We start from the raw sequence: 16923 nt of genomic DNA, 5'->3' as shown, positions 1-16923 counted from the left end.
TTATGTTTCAGTCTGTGAAGCGTTTGCTTAGTCCCTCCTAACCATTTAGTAAGGTTTGATCTTTCTTTTCATTTAAATTATAGTTATTTTCTTTTCGTTTGCTATTTCAAGCAATCTTTTTTGTATGTATTATATTTCTGTCCTTTTTATTTTTAATTCTTCTGTTTAGCTACTAATTTAGTAGACTATATTATTGCTTAAAGTTGCAAATTGGTTAGACCAGGAATTAATCTATACAAACCGAAATTCTAATTGTATTCTATTTATTTATTTATTTACTCAGGCCGGGATTTTGATCGAGCAAACATGGGCAACCAGAAAGTGATAAATCTTCTTGTTATATCTCTTCTGCTTCCCATTTTCATGGGTGTTTTTGCTGTTAACGAGCAGGACCAGAAGGTTCCCTCTTCTTCTTTATTTTGTGGTTATGCTTGTCTTATTTTCTTGTGTAAAGTTGTACTCATTTTGTTGGATTTGTATTGGATTTATTGGCCAATAATTTTCATCGTATGGAAATTTTCAGGACTTCTATATTGTTTACTTGGGAGATCTTCCGAGTAATAAAAATTCTCTAGCTGATATGCATTTAGAATATCTTGCAAGTGCAATTGAGAGGTTCTCTCTCTCTCTCTCTCTGATAATTATTATACGTATTCATCCATTACACCTTAATTATTCTTGTGTATATATATGAAATAGTGAAGGTGGTGCTAAGAGCTCAATCGTCCATAGCTATACGGAAAGCTTCAATGCATTTGCAGCCAAGCTTTCTGATGCTGAAGCAGAACGGCTGTCAAGTATGTAACAAGGAAAAAACAATAAGCCAACTTCTACTGTGACTAAGTTCACTTGATAACATAAATGAAACTTGATTATTCTGAAATTTGAGTCATTTTGATCTGTATATATTGACATGGATGGCGTGGTCTCAGTGTTCAAAAATCGATACCATAAGCTTAAGACAACGAGATCATGGGACTATCTTGGGTTTACTCAAACAGTACCAAGAAGTTTGAACCTGGAGAGTGACTTGGTTGTGGGCATGCTGGATTCAGGTAACTCAATTATGTATTCTTAAGTGGGTCAGAATCTTTCTATTCAGCAATTAGAGACCTAACAGAATAATTAACATATATTAGATGTTATCTTGGTTTTAAATATATATGTTTATTATTGATCGATCAATTCATTGTTTCAGGGATCTATCCGGACTCCCCCAGTTTCAGTGACAAAGGATTTGGTCCTCCACCACTAAAATTCAAGGGTAGCTGTGGCCCCTTCTAATTTCTCCTGCAACAAGTAAGTCATTATCCAACCCAGACAGTGAGATAGCCCCCCTTTTAATAGCTTCCCTTATTCTCTGCAAGTGTGTTTGTTGTAATGATGGATTTCCATTGCTGGTTGTAAATTTCATGCAGTAAAATAGCGGGAGCAAGGTATTTCAACCTCAGTGGTCCCATCAGAAATTCAGATATCTTATCTCCCATTGACGCCGATGGCCATGGCACACACACATCCTCAACCGCGGCAGGAAATGTAGTAAAGGGAGCGAGCCTATATGGGATTGGTAAGGGGACAGCGCGTGGAGCTGTGCCATCTGCTAGGATTTCAGTCTACAAAGTGTGCTGGGCGATTGGCTGCTCGGACATGGATATTCTTGCTGGCTTCGATGCTGCCATCCATGATGGAGTCGACATCATCTCTATGTCTTTTGGTGGTCAACCTGGACTATACATTTCTGATTCTATAGCCATTGGCTCTTTCCATGCCATGAAGAGTGGGATTCTCACTTCAGCAGCAGCTGGAAACCATGGACCTTCAGCTAGTACTATAAGTAAATATGCTCCATGGATTCTCACCGTAGCTGCAAGCACTACTGATCGAGAGTTCAGGAACAAAGTTGTTATGGGGAATGGCAAGTCTGTATATATAAGTTGTTCCATCCATCTCCCATTCTTCATTATCACTTGTAACCTGTCACCATCCATGAACTTCATTTAATTTCATTTGTTTTCTCTACAATGTGTAGGGAGTTGCAATTGACACAGTGTCTCCAAAAAGAAGTTTCTATCCTCTTATAAAGGGTGCTGATGCTGTGTTTAATACATCTCAATACGCGGCTTATGCAAGGCAACTAACTCTTAACCCATGCATTAATTATATTACTCCGAGTCCTTTCTTTTGTTAACTACAAAAAAAATTTCAGTACCTCTGATTCCATGAACAAATCTTTTTTGGTTTCTTCATTCCAATCTAACAACTTCAATGGCATTCACAACAATGCTGCAATATGTCTTGACTACAGGAACTGTTACGAAGACTCATTGGACCCCAAGAAGGTGAAAGGAAAGATTGTATATTGCGACAACTTTTATGATTCACCCGATTACACTGTGAAGAAAATGGGAGGGATTGGAACCATACTAGAATCGAATTTCGGACCTTTTGATTATGCCTCCATTTTGATCTCACCATCGACCATGGTAAACCAAACTCAAGGGCAAATAATAAAGGACTACATAAATTCCACAAGGTAATTCATTAAAGCAAGCTCTATATATACATTGATATTGTATTGTTGTTTTCCCTTTGTTGCTCTTTTCAAGTAAGTTTATCAATATAACACTCAATTGACAGAGGAATAACTGTGCTGACTTGAGCCATTTCAATCTGTATTTTTTTTGTTGCAATTTATCTAGTTCCCCCAAAGCCGTGATATTCAAAACCCAGGCCATGAAAGTCGTTGCTCTATTTGTGATTGCGTTTTCATCTAGAGGACCTAATCCTGTATCAAACAAAGTTCTAAAGGTAAAAGAAATGGGTGTCAGATCTCTTTTATTGTAGAAAACTCACCACATATATCTCTTGATCATCATTTACCATCATCAAGAAATTTATTGCTAGCTTGTGACATTAACCATGACATCATTCTCTTGCTAGATATTGTATGTGGAAATTAAATGGGTCACTTCACTTATTATTTAGTTGAATGATATTGAATTCCTTGTGATCTGATATTTTCTCAATTCATGATGAACATTCAAAACAGCCTGATATTATTGCTCTGGGTGCCAACATCTTGGCTGCGTACACCGGAATCATGTCAATTTTCGGCTGGCCAGACGATGATCGGTTTTCCAAATTCGTAGTGATGTCTGGTACATCCATGGCCACGCCACATATAAGTGGGGTGGCTGCCTATGTCAAATCAATGCACCCAACTTGGTCACGGGAAGCCATCAAATCTGCCATCATGACAACTGGTAAAACACTCTTATGCCTTCTTTCTTTATATTTAATTTCATATAGAAAATGGATACAACTAAGCTCACTAGTTCTCTTGCTGATCATCTTCAATTGCATTCTGATGTATTAGCTACGCCAATGAGTTCTACTGTCAACCAAGAGGCCAAATTTGCATATGGTGCTGGTCAGGTGAACCCACTGAAGGCTGTCTCGCCTGGGTTGGTCTATGACATGGATGAAATGCAATACATTGAGTTCTTATGCAAAGAAGGTTACAGCGGTACAACCCTAAGAATGATAATTGCCTCAAATGCTTTTGATTGTTCCTCACTTCCATCAGCAGTTGGACAAGATGCCCTCAACTACCCCACCATGCAGCTAACTGTGAATGGAACTACTGAACCGATAACTGGCGTGTTCATAAGGACAGTCACTAATGTGGGGTTAGCAAGGTCCGTATACAATGTCACCATAAATGCAGCACCTGGTGTAAAGATTACAGTCGAGCCCATGAGTCTGTCATTTTCTAGCATCGGTGAGAAGCAAAGCTTCACTGTATCGGTCAAGGCAAAAGCCAAGAATGATCAGAGCATTCTTTCAGGGAGTTCGTTAGTGTGGAGTGACTCTGTCCACACTGTGAGAAGCCCAATTGTCATTTACTATCCTTAGCTTTTTCCTTTTTTTTTTTTTCCATTTGTTTTTCGTTTTATAAATGTGTATAAGGGTCTTTTTTTTAGATAGAAATTTAGGTAGGTGGTTGAAGGCTAGCTAGGTTCATTGGATTTTTCTTTTTTTATTGATTTTTATACATAAGAGATTGAAAATGTATGTTAAATTTACAATAAAATATTATTTAATTATCATTGTTTTCAATTTGTTTTTTATTGTGAGTAGAAACATGTGTTGATGAAGGTTAAACCCCTTTTTGATGACTAAACCAGGACATAAAGGAATGAGATCTAATTAATGAACCCTCAATTAATGTCTTATGGATGATGTTGACAAAGGGCTAACTGAAAATTCCATTCCAAGTAAAATCCGATACAAGTTTTGTTTGAAGGAAACAATGTATTTATAGAATTGGTTGTTCTCTCTGATAAAAGCTTTTAGATGAGATGGTCCTACTGTCACTAATAACGATATTTAATTTACCACGCATATGTGAGGCTTGTACTTGAATCCATTTCAACTATTCATCCAATGTAGAAATACACTAGATTGGGAATCATATCAATTGATAATGCAAACCGTTCTTTCTATTTTCAGTGGCCAAAAAATTGGACAAGTGGATGGGAAACAATTCTATTTACAAAGATCATCATCAGGAGGAGGATTAATTATTTCTATGATCGATCCTATTGGCTAGAGCCCCATAGCTATATAATGGTCCTAAGCCTTGCGAGGAACAAACTGTGATAAGGGCTGGGTTCCGGGCCTGTACGTTTTACTATAAATACATAAAATATATATGTATATATTTTATTATATTATATGTATATAATATGCGTCGAAAAGTTATTGTATACAATGTAATAATATAAAATATGAATTATATGATACTTGTATATAAAACATACAATGCAACATTCAAAATATTATATATAAATACGTAGAAATATTAATATAGGGGGACCGAACTGGGCCTCAACACAAAACCTAAGCCCAACCCCAAAATTTTCGGGCTGGGTTGAAAATATCACCCCTAATTAGAGGAGAATAGAAGGGGTGTACATACTCTAACCCTGCATCAATCTATTATCACTCTCTACTTTGACCTCATTGTCCTGATGATATGTAGAAGGATTGTCCATTTTGATTCCGTATGGCCTCCCCATGTCTACTTTCTTCTATAATTTCATTTCAAATCCGATTCTCCCTTATCATAACTTCGGTTTGGATTCTCAATGTTCTGTAATTTCATTTCAACAATAAACATGCTTTTATTTGATTTTGTTTTGGTCCAATCATTGGTTTACCTTTTACTATGATGATGTTCAGTTTTTAAATCTTAGGTGTTGTTTGGCAAGTCTTTTTAGGAACATCTTTCAACACCCTAAATGACGAAAAGATGTAAAGATCTTTTGATGTCTTGCTTTTAAAGATCTATACCATTTGGTAAGTATCCTACATTGTCATGATCTATAGAGTCATTAAATGAAAGATTTTAGGTGTAGAAAGACAGGAAACTTTGTTTGAAGCTTCCGAATTGTTGGCCATTTTGGCTTTCCATGAGCTTTTTAGGGCATAGGTCTTTCTAGCTTCTTGTCTTTCATTGATAAATAGAGAAAGACCCAAATTTTGTCTTCCAAGTTTTGAGAAGTTCAAATAACCAAATGAAAAGACTTTCCAAATTCCTCCTTAATTTTTAGGTATTTTGTGGGATTTAGAGAAGCTTTAATAGTGATTGAGATGGACTTGAGCCATATGTTAGTTGATTGCAACATCTATTATCATTAGAACCTGTCGATTACATGTTTTAACTCATTGGTAGGGTGCATAAAAGTTCATCAAAGCATGTAATGGAGGATTAGGGTTTTGTGTGTGTTATAAGGACAAATAAGTTCTATTTCACAAGGACTATGTGTCATTTCTGTAACGCAGATTAGACATAGCTCTTTATGCTGGGTTTCAACTTTCAACAATCAAAATATCATATGGGTTTTTTATGGTTTTTAGCTACAGTTGGTGGGCCTTTGTATTTTCTAGCCCAATTTGATATAGTACCGGATGGGTTGGTTTCTTTCCATGGAAAAAGGCCTTTTGTACCTTTTTTTTTTTTTTCCTTTTTAAAGCATCTTTACCTAAAACATATAACCAAGTCCAATGTCTTCTTCATCATCATCACTACTATTTGATCCCTCATCCTCTTCTAATAAACAGGAAGATCCTATAAGAGTGTCCAACAAGCTCAACCCTCTCACATACAATTGGAAAAATTAACTTTTCCATGGATTGATCACCATGGATAAGAAATCAGCTATTGCAAAGCCTTGTGCATAATGCCAATCTTCAAGACAAACCAACGCTTAAATTGTTTTTGATTTAAATGAACTTTTCCATGGATTGATCACTTTTTTTTTTCAATGTTGAATGTTGATTCAGATGCAACTATTAAGATATGAATAGCCAAAATATCCCGATCCATTGATGCTAACTCAAGATACTTAAGTGAACTCTTAATACAATACTCCAAAACGTCAACATCTACCTTTATATCAAGGTTTTGCTCCTCCAAGTAAATATCTAATTGGGTTTTCTCATTTTGAGACTTTCTTTTTGAACTTAAAAACCGCTTTTAGTCCTTAAATCCAACACCATCATCATTTGCCCCACTCATGTCAATTTGACTAGAAAATCCAACCTTGGAGATGGAAGAAAAAAAAATTTCTTATATTCAACAAACAAGGCATGAAGAGTATTCAAAATAAAATTAACACACTCCTCAACACCACCCCTATAAAGCTTATTAAAACAATAGTCCACTAACCTTATATTGCAACGAGGATCCAATACAACACAAGACAAACTCATATTATATTATACCCAATATTTATCAAATTTTTCTTTCATATCTCTAACCATGTCAAACATAAAATTATTAGGTTCCTAACTTATTAGCATCAAATGTCTATGAACCATTCACGCTCCCTTAAAATAAATGTTTGAAGTAGGGTGCTTAATGGAAAAATACATGCAAGTAACACCATAAAATATCTTTAAGAATTTGTGAAGTCTATCCATCCTTTCCCACTCTTATTCCAAAAGGGTAGACCGATAAACACTGTAGCCTAACCGAGGCCTTTTGTCATTATGCTACACAAGTTCAACTATTCAATTCCTCGGTTGAACTACCCAACTACTACAAGAAAAATGAATTTCTAAAAATTGCTGCTAAAGGTTTTATCGGCAATTGACAAACTGCCTCTAAAATAGTTATTGCTAAAATCTAGCTGCAATTTTCCTAATTGCCGGTGGCGATGACTGTTGAGCTACCTATGTGAGGCCCCTACACAAGTTCAAATGTTCAGTTCCTCGGTTGAACTACCCAATTGCTACAAGGAAAATGAATTTATAAAAATTGTTGCTAAAGGTTTTACCGACAATCGACAATCTGCCTCTAAAATAGTTGTTGCTAAAATCTAGCTGCAATTTTCCTAATCGTCGGTAAAGCTTAAAAATCTACTACTAGAAATAGGGCTTTTAAAGACTAAATTCTAGGTGGCAATTTTGCATCGACTACCGCTAAATTCTCTCTAATTCCAGGGCTAGGACTGATTCTAGGGTTGATGGGGGTTCTAGGTGATTTCTTGAAACGTGGAGGGACCTAAATGAAAATTTGGAGGGGGTTTTAGAATAAAAGTTCAAGCTTAAGGGGGTGTGTTGTGCAAGATTCAATGGATGGGATTAAACCTCAAGATGCTAGGGTTTGTCTTAACCAACGATATCACACAACTTGGAATTTTTGTAGATGGAGGGGTAAAGTGGGGAATTTTGAAGCAAAATTTTCCATGAGGGTTCTAAGGTGTCCAAAAAAAGGTAATGATGGGGTTTGATAGCCCCATGGGGTGTATCAGAGTGAGAAATTGTGATTATGAGTGTATCGAGCAATGAAGGCTATTGAGTCACAATCTTTCTTGATGGTGGGGTAAAATGGTCATTTTTGGTCTAGAAAATGGAAGATGGTTGATCAAGATGTCTAGGAAAGTGATGGCAGGGTCTAGGTATATTGGAGGGTGTATCGTAATGTAGATCTTGAATTTGGGTAGTTATGGCCAATAAGAGACCTCGATTTGGAATCTTTTTAGATGAGGGGTAAATCGGTAATTTTAGGGTCTAAAATTTGTCACATTGTTGATCAGGAGGTTTTGATGGGGCATGGAGGTGTCAAGGAATGTGTTGCATCAAAGATTTTGAAATAGGATAATTGTAGCTAATAAGGGGACTCAATTTGGAATCTTTTTTAATAAAGGGTAAAATGGTCATTTTAGGATCTGTTATTGGTTGTTGATCCTGAGGTTTTGATGGCATTTGGAGGTATCAGAGAATGTGTTATGCCAAAAATCTTGAATTTGGAGAATATTGAGCGAAAGGTATGTTGCTAATGAAGGTTTTAAATGAGGGGTAAAATGGTTATTTTAGGGTTTGAATTGGATGGGTGGTTGATTAGGAGGTTAATGAAGGTTTTGGTAAGGTGTGAGTGTCGTGAAAGGTATGTCGTAGTGAAGATCTTGAAATAGGAAAGTGACGACCAATGTGTATGGTTGATTTGAAATCTTTCTAGATGAGGGGCACAATGGGTATTTTTGGGTTTAAAATTAGTGGATGGTTGATCGGGAGTTTGATGAAGGTTATGATAAGGTTTTTGGGTCTTGAATGGAGTATCATGATAGAGATTTAAGATTTTGATAGTAGTGGGGAATAGGAGTAATTGATTTGGAATCTTTTCATATGAGGGCAAAATGGATATTTTGAGGTTTAAAATTGGGTTGATGGTTAATTGGGAGGTTGATGAAGGTTATGGTAGGGATTGGGGGTGTTGGGAGAAGTGTTACAATAGAGGTTTAAGATTTTGAGAGTATCGGTTGACGAGAGTAATCGATTTGGGATCTTTGTATAAAGGGGTAAAATGAACATTTTCAGGTTTAAAATTTGTTGGGTGGTTAATTAGGTAGTTGATGAAACCAAGAGGAGTGGTTTCATGATTGAGATCTAAGATTTTGAGGGTAGTAAGCAACGGGAGTGGTCGATTAGGAACCTATCTAAATAAGGGACAAAATATGTTTTATTTTTTTATCTGAAATTTGTTGAATTGTCAATCAAGTTGTTAATGAAAGTTTTAGTGAGGTTTAGGTGCCTCGGAAGTGGTGTTGTGATGAATATCTAAGATTTTGAAGGTAGCAAACAATGAAAGTGATCGATTTGGAATCTTTTTATGTAAGGGGCAAAATGGATATTTTTGGACCTGAAATTTGGTGGATGAGCATCTTAGGATATTTGGAGTTTAGTGAGAATGTCTGATGGCTTTAAAGGTGGCAGAATCATGGGAATTTGTGTTATGGGTATTTCAGCCAATGAGGGTGCTCAAAATGGAATCTTGGTTTGATGGATGGGCATATGAGGGGATTTTAGGTTGAAACTTGGTAAAGTGGCATGGATTTGCATTATGAAGCTGTTGGGAGGGTTTAATGCATTGAAATGGAATCTTTGATAAATGAATGGTGAAATGAAGGTATTTAGGGTTGAAATTTGGTGTAATTAGTTGTTCAAGGTTTTTGCTTCATATGATGGAGTTTGATCAAGCGGAAGGTCTGGTGATGTGGCTTAATTATGACTGTTGAACGAGAATCTTGTAGGTTTAACAATGGATTCAAAGGTATTTAGGCTGAAATTTAGTTTTCCTATGTTATGGTATGTTCAAGAGAGAATGGTGAGGTCTGATTGGAAATTCAGGGCGTGAGAAGTGTGTTAGTGACAAGATTGAGCAAAAATCGGGTGTTGAAATAAGCATAATTTACAATAGCATGAGCGGCCTTATTGCTTGTATGTGGTTTGAAAGAGATAGTAGTAGACTGGAATTCCTACAAAATTTTGCATCAAAATTTGATGCAAAATTAGCACCACCTTCTTTATATCATTCTTGAAAGTCTAAACTCTACCAATACCATAAAAGGCACAAGTCACACATTGGGGAGTTAAATTGAAAGTGTGCCCCACATGCTTATTTTGTGCATTGAAAACATCCCCCATACTTTGTCATGGAGAGATGTTCCCCGACGTGTTGTGTGTTGTGTATGGGGTGCTATGTGGGGAGCTAATGCGAATTCCACACAATTAGTAACATTTCGCATGATTTTAACATGTTTGTATGGATATGAAAGAAAACATATATGTATAAGAGAAATTCTCGATGTGTTGTTGGATTTCAATTTTACATGTGGCAAATTTATGCCTCAGTGTAGTCGTTTAACGAGAGAGATAGAGAGATAGAGAGATCCCTATCCCCTTGACCCCCCCCAACTCTTGTGGTAGTGGGATTTGATCCCAAGTCTTTACAAAAATTAGTTAGAGATCTTGACAATTTTAGCGGAAGCGTGGTGAAACCACAATATATTGGGTTTTAAACCACGCTATAACTCATTTAGCCATTCAGTTGTGGTGTGGCATGGTTTGGACCTCACCATATCATGGTGTGGTTTTCACCATGCCCAAAATATCGACGATATGTTTTTTATTTTTTATGGCCTTAACCATCCCATTGGGTACTATAGCCCCTACATTGATTATGATGCTTCACAAGTTCATTTTTTAATATTTTAAATTATAGTTAATAAATTTTATTTTGTTATTATTGTGTGCATGGGGAAACAATTCACTTGGGCTGATTTGGAGTCGTCACCCATCAGTTAAGTGAAATGGAGGTGATGAGACCTTTGGGAATCTCATCAAAAGTCATTTTTCGTTTAATAGTGACACTAGAGCCTGAGGCACTTGTTAAATTAGTCTAAGTAAGACTCAAATAGGAGAGGGAGGGAGTTAGGGAGTTAGGCACCCCTCTTCCAAATCCAATAGGTGGGGCCCACATGACACACAACACCTGGTGATGATGGCAATTGCCGGTGCCGGAGAGAGAGGTGGAAAAGGGTAAAAAAAGTCAAAGAAAAACAAAACATCAAAGAAGGTTTAACAAAAAAAAAAAAAAAAGTCAAAGCCCAAGACAAAAAATAAGGGTTAGAGCTTACCTGGTAATCGGAGAATACGCCAGTACCAGAGATAGGGGCGGAGATCCAAGCTCGGGCAGAGAACGGGGTCAGAGCCTCTCCTCCGATTTGAGCTTAAGGGGGCGGGAAATATGGGAAAAGAACTTCAGGGGGCGCGCTCCATCACTTTTGAATTGGTTTTGGGGCTAACGGACGGGGCTAACGTCCATCACGTTAGCAACACACGCGGGAACGCCCCACCACGTGCGACTGGACAGGTGTCAGTCGCACATCATGTGGGGCGTTTGTGGGGCGAAGCACGGTGGGGCGGTGATGCGAACTCTTCTCATATGTGTTCCTTCCACTAGCTAGCGTCTTTCTTATTTTTGGATTAATATGGATAGATTACAGCTAGATAACGTCGACAAGGGATCAGATAAACATTCTCTCTCTCTCTAGGTAAGTAATTTGGTAAAGATTAGGTCATATATAATTGGACTCCAATAGATAGATTAGAGCTAGTTCAAATTGCATCTTTAATTATTTACGTCTCCAAAGTCTTTGATGACGTCCACGAGATTTGGTAAGAGCGGATCACCACTCACCAGTAGTGTAATAGATTTGGACTCCCAGGCTAAGCACTACATATAAGGATGGTTCGGGTCTTAAGTTTCAGTTTGTGAAGCATTTACTTAGTCCCTCTCCCTCTTAACCATTCAGTGACTAAGGTTTGTTCTTTCTGTTTCTTTAATTATAATTATTTTCTTTTCGTTTGCTATTTCAAGCAATTTTTATGTATGCATTATATTTCTGTCCTTTTTAGGTTTAATTCTTTTGATAAATATGTTTATTATCAATCTCAAATAGTCTTTTTTTTTAAGCCTTTTATCTTATTTTTATTTATTAGCTCCAAGGCGGTAGACCGAGAATAGAATATATTAAGAGATTTGGTCTTCATACATAAATTTGTCAATAATGAAAAATATTTTGTTAATAATTTTACTTAATAGTTTAAACTAGGATCCTTAAGTTAGTTGAAGGAAAGTTTTTTGTATATCTACTAATTTAGTAGCTACTATCTATTTATATTGCTACTAATTTATTGCTTAGGGTGTAGACCAGGAATTAATCTATACCATCGAAATTCTAATTATATATTCTATTTATTTATTGTTTACTCAGGCCGGATTTTGATCGAGCAAACATGGTTAACCGGAAAGTGATAAATCTTCTTGTTGTTATTTCTCTTCTGCATCCCATTTTCATGGGTGCTTTTGCTGTTAATGAGCAGGATCAGAAGGTTCCCACTTCTTCTTTCTTCTTGCATGGTTATGCTTGTCTTATTTTCTTGTGTAAAGTTGTACTCAATTTGTTAGATTTGATTTGTATTAATTTTTTTGGCCAACAATTTTCATCAATTGGAAAATTTCAGGATTACTACATAGTTTACTTGGGGGATCTTCCGAGTAATAAAACCTCTCTAGCTGATATGCATTTATAATATCTTGCAAGTGCAATTGAGAGGTTCTCTCTCTCTCTCTCTCTGATAATTATTACAAGTATTCATCCGTTAGACCTTAACTATTCTTGTCTATATATATGAAACAGTGAAGACGGTGCTCAGAGCTCAATCGTCCATAGCTATACGAAGAGCTTCAATGCATTTGCTGCCAAGCTTTCTGATGTTGAAGCAAAACGGCTTTCAAGTATGTAATAAGGAATTAAAAAACAATAAAACAAACTTTTACGGTGCATTAGTTCACCTGATAATATAAATTAATGAAACTTCATTCTGATTTTAATTTGCTTTATTAATTTCTTTATATATATAGACATGGATGGCGTGGTCTCAGTGTTCAAAAAGCGGTATTATAAGCTCCAGACAACGAGATCATGGGACTATCTTGGGTTCCCTCAAACAGTAACAAGAAGTTTGAGCCTAGAGAGTGAATTGGTTGTGGGCATGCTGGATACAGGTAATTCAATTATGTCTGCTTAAGTGGGTCAGTTATCATCAGAATCTTGATTTCTGCTTGCATTTTACATTCAGCAATTAGTTGATGTTGATCAATTCATTGTTTCAGGGATCTATCCGTACTCGCCCAGTTTCAATGACACAGGATTTAGTCCTCCACCATTAAGTTTCAAGGGGAGCTGTGGCCCCTTTTCTAATTTCTCCTGCAACAAGTGTGTTTGTTGTACTTTGATTAGCTTAATAACCTTATTCTCTGCAAGTGTGTTTGTAGTAATTCATGATCGATTTCCATTGCTGGTTGCAAATTTCATGCATGCAGTAAAATAGTAGGAGCAAAGTATTTCAATCTCGCCGGTATTACGAGGGATAGAGATATCGTATCTCCCATTGACACCGAAGGCCATGGCACACACACAGCCTCAACTGTGGCAGGAAATGTAGTAGAAGGAGCAAGCCTGTATGGGATTGGTAAGGGGACAGCGCGTGGAGCTGTGCCATCTGCTAGGATTTCAGTCTACAAAGTATGCTGGGCGATTGGCTGCTCGGACATGGATATTCTTGCAGGCTTCGACGCTGCCATCCATGATGGCGTCGACATCATCTCTATGTCTGTTTGTGGTTACACTGGACCATACTTTCATGATTCTATAGCCATTGGCTCCTTCCATGCCATGAAGAGTGGGATTCTCACCTCAGCGGCAGATGGAAACCGTGGACCTTATCCTGGTACTCTAAATAATTTTGCTCCATGAATTCTCACTGTAGCCGCAAGCACTATTGAGTTCAGGAACAAAGTTGTTCTCGGGAATGGAAAGTCTGTATATGTAAGTCGTTCCAATTTCCATTAATTTCAATTTCACTTGTTGTACGCAGCATTCATTGGCTTTTGTTTGATTTCATTGGTTTTCTGCAACATGTGCATAGGGAGTTGCAATTGACACTGTGTCTCCAAACAAAAGTTTCTATCCTCTTATAAAGGGTGCTGATGCTTGAAACATCTAAATCTGCGGCTTATGCAAGACAAATATCTCCTTTCTTTGTTCATTACAAAAAAAATTTCATTACCTAGCTCTAATTAATTTCATGAACAAATCTTTTTTTTTTATTTAATTCTTCATTTCAATCCAACAACTTCAATGGCATTCACAACAATTAATGCGTCTTGTCTTGACTACAGTAACTGTGGCAATGATGCTTTGGATCCCAAGAAGGTGAAAGGAAAGATTGTATACTGCCACAACTATTATGATTCACCCGATTAAACTGAAGAAATTAGGAGGGGTTGGATGCATACTAGAATCCAATCGTGGACCTTTAGATGGTGCCCTCGTTTTGATCTCACCATCGACCATGGTAAACCATACTCAAGGGCAAATAATAATGGACTACATAAATTCCACAAGGTACGTAATTCATGAAAGTAAGCTCTATGTTCATACTGTACTGCTGTATTCCCTTTTTTGCTGTTTCAATTCCTAGTAATTTCATCAACACAACACTCAATTAACAGAGGAAAAACTGTGCTGACTTGAGTCATTTCAATCTGTTATTGTTTTGGGTGCAATTGATCTAATTCCCCCAAAGCCATGTTAGTCAAAACCCGGACTATGAAAGTTGCTGCTCCATTTATGGCTTCCTTTTCATCTAGAGGACCTAATCCTGTATCACACAATGTTCTAAAGGTAAAAGAAATGGACGCCTCTTTTGAAGAAACACATCATATCTCTTGATATAGAATTCCTTCTGATCTGATATTTTCACAATTCACGATGAACATACAAAACAGCCAGATATTGCTGCTTCGGGTGTCAACATCTTGGCTGCGTACAGTGGAATCGTGTCAATTTCTGGCTGGCCAGACGACGATCGATTTTCCAAATTCGTAGTGTTGTCTGGTACATCCATGGCCACGCCACATATAAGTGGGGTGGCTGCCTATGTCAAAACAATGCACCCAACTTGGTCACCGGCAGCCATCAAATCTGCCATCATGACAACTGTAAAACACTCTACACCTTCGTTCTTTATTTAATTTCGTATTGAAATCGAATGAAACTAAGCTCACTTGTTTTCTTGCTGATCATCTTCAATTGTATTCTGACGTATTAGCTACGCCAATGAATTCTACTGTCAATCCAGAAGCTGAATTTGCGTATGGTGCTGGTCAAGTGAACCCACTGAAGGCTGTCTCACCTGGGTTGGTCTATGACATGGATGAAATACAATACATTGAGTTCTTATGCAAAGAAGGTTACAGCGGCACAACCCTAAGAATGATAATTGCCTCAAATGCTTTTGATTGTTCCTCACTTCCATCAGCAGTTGGACAAGATACCATCAACTACCCCACCATACAGCTAACTGTGAATGAAACTACTGAGCCCATAACTGGCATGTTCAAAAGGACAGTCACTAATGTGGGGTTTGCAGGGTCCATATACAATGCCACCATAAATACAGCACCTAGTGTAGAGATTACAGTCGAGCCCATGAGTGTCATTTTCTAGTATCGGTGAGAAGCAGAGCTTCACTGTATCGGTCAAGGCAAAACCCAAGAACGATCAGAGCATTCTTTCAGGGAGTTCGTTAGTGTGGAGTGACTCTGTCCACACTGTGAGAAGCCCAATTGTCATTTACTATCCTTAGCTTTTTCCCCCTTTTTTCTCTTTGCTTTTAGTTTTGTAAATGTGAATGGGGGCCTTTTTTTTTAGATAGATATTTAGGTAGGTGGTTGAAGGCTAGATTCATTGGATTTTTCTTTTTTAATTTATTGATTTTTTATACATACGAGATTGAAAGTGTATGTTAAATTTAAAATGAAAATATTACTTATCTTTGTTTTCAAACATGTGTTAATGGGATTAAACCCTTTTTGATGACTAAACCAGGAAAAAACAGGAAGGAGATGTAATTTTAATGAACTCTCAATAAATTTTGGGATAGTTGTAACCATCGGATCGATACCCTTTTTTTTTTCTCCTAAAAGAACAGAAAAGGGCTTTTATGGATGACGTTAACAAAGGGCTAACTGAAAAGCTTTTTGGAACTAAGGAATGAATGTCTTAAATTCGATTTAAAGTAAAATCCGGTACAAGTTTTGCTTCAAGTAAACAATGTATGTATCGACTAAAGAGTTGGTTGTTCTCTCTTTTAAAAGCTTTTAGATTATATAGTCCTACTACCACGCATATGTGATTCTTGCACGTTAATCCATTTCAACCATTCATATCCAATATAGAAATACCCTAGACCGGAAATTATATCAATTGATGATCCAAACCATTCATTCTATTTTCAGTGGCCAAAAAATTGGAAAAAAAGTGGATGGGAAGCAATTCTATTTACAAAGATCATCATCGTCATTATCATGAGTAAGTTAGTTTTACCCATTTTATAATAAAGGATTAATCAATCGGTTGGGTTGTAACCATTTAACTTGTGTCATTAGCGGATTGGTTAACCTAATAAAAAAATTTAATGGATATGATGGATTGTGTTATGGGTGCCCAAGGGTTGGGTTCCGGGCCTATAAGGTTTACTATAAATACATTAAATATGTATATATTTTATATTATATGTATATAATATGTGCAGAAAACTTATTGTATACATTGTAATATTATAAAATATGAATTATACGATACTTGTATATAAAACATAAATATGTATAAATATTAATATATGGGGTTCGGACTGGGCCTGAACCATGGTTTTTAAAAACCAACCGGAAACTGAATCAGTCAGTGGACCGGTTTCCAATTAAATGGTTCAACCGTTTAGGTCAAACAGTTCGACTCATGATGTCATAAATAAAAAAATATTTATAAATAATAAAATACAGTATAAAATTAAATAAAAACAAAAAATACAGAGAATAAAACTGTCTAAATAAAAAATAATACAGTACAAAATACATAAAAAATATAAAAATAAAATACTAAAAAATATAGAAAAAACACAAAAAAACTCAACAAAATCAGAAAAATAAAACAAAAATTTGCAAAA

General features: G+C 36.5%; 2 pseudogenes; both read left to right on the top strand.

Moving 5' to 3' along the window:
- Positions 1-306: 306 nt before the first annotated feature.
- Positions 307-3915, top strand: LOC148847926 (subtilisin-like protease SBT4.14; annotated as a pseudogene).
- Positions 3916-7640: 3725 nt separating this feature from the next.
- LOC148847925 (subtilisin-like protease SBT4.14) lies at positions 7641-15564 on the top strand (annotated as a pseudogene).
- The last annotated feature ends 1359 nt before the right edge of the window (positions 15565-16923 follow it).

This window comes from Nelumbo lutea, chromosome 6 (assembly GCF_056320005.1).
Source record: "Nelumbo lutea isolate HS-2025 chromosome 6, American lotus-T2T, whole genome shotgun sequence".
Taxonomy (NCBI): domain Eukaryota; kingdom Viridiplantae; phylum Streptophyta; class Magnoliopsida; order Proteales; family Nelumbonaceae; genus Nelumbo; species Nelumbo lutea.
Note: the sequence above shows the minus strand (reverse complement) of the source record. Positions and strands in the feature narration are given on the sequence as shown.